This window comes from Ovis canadensis, chromosome 1 (genome assembly GCF_042477335.2).
Source record: "Ovis canadensis isolate MfBH-ARS-UI-01 breed Bighorn chromosome 1, ARS-UI_OviCan_v2, whole genome shotgun sequence".
Classification (NCBI taxonomy): Eukaryota; Metazoa; Chordata; class Mammalia; order Artiodactyla; family Bovidae; genus Ovis; species Ovis canadensis.
Genome location: NC_091245.1, coordinates 273,486,647 through 273,493,061, shown reverse-complemented (window position 1 = coordinate 273,493,061; position 6,415 = coordinate 273,486,647). Strand labels below are relative to the sequence as shown.

General features: G+C 39.1%; 1 non-coding gene across 1 annotated transcript; it reads left to right on the top strand.

The window, feature by feature from the left end:
• Positions 1-2,545: 2,545 nt before the first annotated feature.
• LOC138431586 (U6 spliceosomal RNA) lies at positions 2,546-2,648 on the top strand. Its single transcript, XR_011253744.1, has one exon. It is a non-coding gene; the product is annotated as a U6 spliceosomal RNA (small nuclear RNA).
• The last annotated feature ends 3,767 nt before the right edge of the window (positions 2,649-6,415 follow it).

The window sequence follows — 6,415 nt, the reverse complement described above, 5'->3', positions numbered from 1 at the left end:
AGGGAAGAATACTGGAGTGGGTAGCCATTCTGTTCTCCAGGGGGTCTTCCTGACTCAGGGATTGAACCTGGGTCTCCTGCATTGCAAGCAGTTTCTTTATTGTCTGCGCTACCAGGGAAGCCCCAAAGTCAAGAGAGGAGACGAAAACAGGAACTAGAGGAACCTGAGACCTCTACAAGTTTTCACATCTCAGGGAAGAGCAAACGCTAGGTGAGTGAGTGAAAGTGGCTCAGTCGTGTCCGACTCTTTGCAACCCCATGGACTATACAATCCATGGAATTCTCCAGGCCAGAATACTGGCGTGGGTAGCCTTTCGCTTCTCCAGGGGATCTTCCCAACCCAGGAACTGAACCCAGGTCTCCCACATTGCAGGCTGATTCTTTACCAGCTGAGCCACAAGGAAAGTCTTAACACTAAACAAACACAGTCAAACTCCTAGCAATATGACACAATCAAAAACGGGCAGAAGACCTAAACAGACATTTCTCCAAAGAAGACATACAGATGGCTAAAAGCACATGAAAAGATGCTCAATGCAAATCAATTCTACAATGAGGTATCACCTCACATCAGTTAGAATGGCCATCATCCAGAAACCTACAAATAATAAATGCTGGAAAGGATGTGGAGAAAAGGGAACCCTCTTACAGTGTTGATGGGAATGTGAATTGGTGCAGCATCTATGGAGAACAGTATGGAGGTTCCCTTAAAAAAAAAAAGAATATAGAGCTACTATGTCATCCAGTAATCCCACTCCTGGATGTTTATTTGAAGAAAATCATAATTCAGAAAAATTAGCACAGCCCTATTTACAGGACATGGAAACAACCTAAATGTCCACTGATGGAAGAATTGCTGATGAAGATGCAGGACACAAACACAGCAGAGTGTTACTCAGCCATAAAGAAGAGTGAAATCATGCCATCTGCAGCAATACAGATGGAAGTCAGTGAGACTCAAAGAGACAAACATCATATGATAGCGCTTATATGTGGAATCTAAAAGAAAGGGTACAAATGAACTTATTTACAGAACAGACGCAGAGTCAGGAAGGACATTCATGGTTACCAGGGGAAAAGGGTGGGGAGGGATAAACCGGGAGACTGGGACTGACATATACACACTACTCTATATAAAACAGGTAGCTAGTAAGAACCTGCTGAATAGCACAGGGAACTCCGTTCAATACTGTGTAATCACCTATATGGGAGTCTAAAAAAGAGTGGCTGTATAACTGATTCACTTTGTTGTAGAGCAGAAACTAATACCACACAGTAAATCAACTATACTGCAATAAAAATTGATTTTATAAAAAGATGATCACACGTTTTCATACTAAAGGTCTATTTACCTTAATGCCTGTTAACTAATACACCATATTTGGCTTTCAATGAAAAACTACAAGGTATGTCAGAAAGCAAAAAGAAAAAAAACCCTAAAGTCTGAAGAGAAAAAGAAGTATCAGAACCAGACTCAGATGTAATATACATGTTGGAATTATTAAACAAGTAATTTATCTATGTGTAATATTTTAGGGGTGCTAATGGAAAAAGTACACAACCTTCAAGAACAGATGGTAAATATAAGTAGAGAGATGGAAACATATGTGATAGGTAGATACGTATAATGAAATCACTTTGCTGTACAACTGAAAGCATCACAACATTGTAGAAAACTATACCTCAAAAAAAAAAAAGAAAGAAAATAATATTGAGACACATGCCCATGTTTACAAAACAAGGGAAACTAAGTGTCTATATTTTCCAGCACTTTTACACACAACTCTTATACATAATGGGAAAAATTAAAATCAGTAGTTACAGAAAAAGAACTGCTGGAAATCAAAAACACTAATAGAAATGAAGAATGCCTTTGATGGGTTCATCAGTAGACATGGCACTGTCCAGGAAAGATTCACCGAGCTGAAGATAGGTCAATAAAGACTTTCCAAACTGAAATGCATAGACTAAGAGGAATAAAAATGAAGAGAACAGAACATTCACGAATTGTGAGATGATTTCAAAAGGTATAATATTGTTGGAGAAGACTCTTGAGAGTCCCTTAGACTGCAAGGAGATCCAACCAGTCCATCCTAAAGGAGATCAGTCCTGGGTGTTCATTGGAGGGAGACTGATGTTGAAGCTGAAACTCCAATACTTTGGCTACCTGATGCAAAGAGCTGACTCATTGGAAAAGACCCTGATGCTGGGAAAGATTGAAGGCAGGAGGAGAAGGGGACGACAGAGGATGAGATGGTTGGATGGCATCACCGACACAATGGACATGGGTTTGGGTAAACTCTGGGAGTTCGTGATAGACAGGGAAGCCTGGTGTGCTGCGGGTCATGGGTCACAAAGAGTCTGACATGACTGAGCAACTGAACTGAACTGAACTGAATTAGAAGGAGACGAGAGACACAATGCAATAGAAGAAACAAGTGAGGTAACAATAGCCAAGAACTTCCCAACAGTTAAGAAAAGTACGAAACCACAGATCCGGGAAGCTCAGAGAACACACAGCAAAATAAGAAGCAAGCAAACACTGCTTGCTTCAACAGCATGTATACTAACTTGGGAATGGTACAGAGAAGACAAGCAAGGCTCCTGTGCGTGGATGGTGCACAGATCCTTGAAGAGTTCCATACACTTTTGTGACTATAGTTAATAATGCATGTGTACACGCTCAGTCATGCAGTTGTGTCCGACTCTTTGTGACTCTGTGGACACAGGCTCCTCTGTCCATGGAATTCCCCAGGCAAGAATATTGGGAGTGGGCTGCCATTTCCTTCTCCTGGGGATCTTTCCGATTCAGGAATTGAACCCTTGTCTCTTGCATTTCCTGTATTGGCAGGCGGATTCTTTACCACCTGGGAAGCCCGTAGTTAATAATACTGGGTTGCATATTGGAAGGTTGCTCAGAGAGTAGATTTTTAAAGTTCTCATCAATAAGAAAAAAAAATAATAACTCTGTAACTGCGTGTGGTGATGGATGTTAACTAGATTTACTGTGATGATCATTTTGCAAAATATACAAATATTGAACCATTACATTGCATACCTGAAACTAATATGATGTTGTACATCAATTCCACCTCAATTAAAAATGAAAAAATCAAACGAATGTATCTAGGTAAGTCATATTCAAACTTCAGTAAACCAAAGACAAGAGAAAGTCTTGAAAGCAAGAGATTTTGGTTTCAACAGAAACAGGTAGAGTCCTAGCTGTCCTGCTTACGAGTTAATCATTACTGGACTTTACCTCTTTTAAACATTGCTGGTTTTCATATAAATGAAGAGCAAATGAGATCATAAATGTATGAGGAAGCACTTTTTTCAAAACAGCAATCTCTAAATATGAAGTGTCGATCATTAATGAATTACATCCTCATCACTCTTTCAGGGACCTTGAAATGAGCTTTCTCAGCAAGGAGAATCTTGGAGTCACAAGGCATTACTTTAATGGATATAAAATTGGATATTGTTTTTGGCTTAGATGAGAGTGAAACCAATGCTTCCAAGGTTAAGTTTATGCAAAATGTGAGAGGACAGTGAGATAAATGGGTAGGGTAGGCATAAACTAACTGAGATGCTTTGAAATCAGCAGGAAATAAAGATATTCTGATACAGATATATCTGTATCTACATCTACATCAGAATTCCCAGGGAGGTATCTGAAAAAAATGAATTTTAACTTTTTCAGCTCACTAGAGCAAAAATATATCAGCAGCAAAATGATTAGAAAAACAGGCTCTTGCAAGTAAGAGAGGAATTGACATATACACATTTGCATTGAGCATTAGAATTTACAAAACACGCTTACAAGCATTGTATCATTTGGGTTTCATAACCAAGGGCATTTAGACTCCAATAAATTAAGAGATTTTCTGACTTTGCTTGACATCAATCATGGTTGAATAATAATTTTCCCTGCCTGTATCTTTTGAACTCTGAACCAAATAGCTAATGAAATTGCTTTTCTATATGAATAAAAGGCAGCAGTGATAAGCAGAGAAAATTTTCATGTAGACATTTTTTAAATTTCAGGATAATACTCATGTGAATTATTTATATAACATTTAGTTTATAAAGTGGTTTTGTGCAATGATCTCACTTTATGCTTGTTCCCCACCCTTGTAAGATTGGTGGGGGCCACTGGACTCATTCTGATTTCAACTAGACATCCAGGGGAAGCCTGGACAGTGACGTCCTACCCTGCAGCTATGGAATGCCAGGGCTGGGAATCAGAGAATCTGAGACTTCTGACCCGAAACCTGCCTGAGTCAGTGCAGGCTTACAAAGTACCACAGTCTGGTGGCTTATCAACAGCAGACATCTATTCCTTACATTTCTACAGGCTGGATGTCCGATACCAGTGTGCCAGCATGATCAGGGTCTAGTTGCAGACTGCCAACATTTGACTATGTCTTTGTATTGTGGAAAAAGGAAGTCAGGGGTTCCTTTATAAGGGCACTGATTCCATTCATCAGGGCCCCACCCTCATGACCTAATTCCCTCTCAGAGCCCTGCCCCCATAACTCCATCAAATTGGAGCTCAGATTTCAACCTATGAATTTTTCAGGGACACAGACATCCAGTCTTTTGCACAACCCCATGTTGACTTTTTATTTCACTTTGCTTGTCATCTGTTTTCTCTGTCACTAAAACACTCCTCGCTCTGACTTACTTCACTCTGTATGAGAGTCTCTAGGCCCATCCACATCTCTGGAAATCACACAATTTTGTTCCTTTTTATGGCTGAGTAAATATTCCATTGTGTGTGTGCGTGTGTGTGTATGTATATATATATACACATACATATATGATGATCATATATATGTGTTCCGTATATACACATGCATATACATACACCTGGAGAAATCCATAATTCCAAAAGAATATATACACATATGTATACATATATACATCCATATATACTCCACATCTTCCTTATCCATTCGTCTCTTGATGGACATTTAGGTTGCTTCCATGTCCCGGCTATTGTAAACAATGCTGCAGCAAATACTGGGGTGCATGTATCTTTGGGAATTATGGATTTCTCCAGGTGTACATGCCCAGGAGTGTATATGGAATCTAGAAAAATGTTCAGATGAACTTATCTGCAGAGTGAAGATAGAGACACAAATGTAGAGAAAAAAAATGTATGGATCCTAAGAAGGGAAATGAGGAGTGGGGTGAATTAAAGTGGGATGAGGGCCAAACTCCTAATTTACCATCACCTCCCTTTCCTCTCCCAAGTCCCTTTACACAGGCTTCTGCTTTCTGCTCCCCACAGTTCATCTAACCAAGATAATGCCTGATTCCTAGTGGATTTCAAGAGATTGGGATTGACATATACACATGACTATATATAAAATAGATAACTAATGAGAACCTACTGTAGAGCACAGGGAACTCTATTCAGTGCTCCTTGGTGAGCTAAATAGGAAGAAAATCCAAAAAAAGAGCAGCTATATGTATACATATAACTGATTCACTTTGTTGTACAGCAGAAACTAACACAGCATTGTAAAGCAACTGTACTCCAATATTATTTTTAAAAAAGAACACTCCTCATTTAATCTTAATTTAATCTTCACAACACAAAAAGGTAGTTTTACCTTCACTCATTCCGATATTTTAATTTCATCTGCTTCTTTGAAATCATGAATCAAATCCACTTCTTTGATAACTCATTTAAGAAAGAAATCCTTTCAATCTTCCTTACCAGCATGCTTTTAAAAGTTGTCTCTAAAAATGGGTGTTGTAATCATTGGTGGATAATTTGTTTAATGTTAAACCACTCTTGGCTTATTCATCATCTATATCAGAGGGTTTTTCTTTTTCCTCTTCTTAGAGATCTAAAGGCAGGAATCTACTTCCATCAACCTCTCTTCCAATGTACCCTTTCTGTTCTGTTAGCAGTAAGGCTCAGAACCCAGTTATTGGAATCTGACTGCATTTTGCCTCAAATAGGAGTCCAGACTACAAATTATGTGCCCCACATTTCTCAAATCATACAAAGGTGACAGAAAATTTCTTTAAATTTGTGGAATTTATTGACTTTTTAAGTTCCAAAATAAACCTGATAAATCCTGTTAGGCCTTTACGTTATGATTGCTCTCTGCACCAGAGGATTTCCCTCCTGATTCAACAGATCTCAGCCATGTTGAGACATAATCGTGCTTCCACACAGCAGCTAATTCAATATCAGTTAAGCTGCATGAAAACTGAATGTTCCTTCTAACTGACTACATCACTTTACAACACTGCTGGATTACATTCTCATGTCACCTCTGAGTCATTCAACCATCCATCAGTGTCGTCTCAGGGGGCACCCTAGCCAGCCCTGATTTAGGAGGAAAGTGCTGATGGCAAATCTTAGTGTCCGAGGCATGTTAACGTTATCAGCAAAAGGC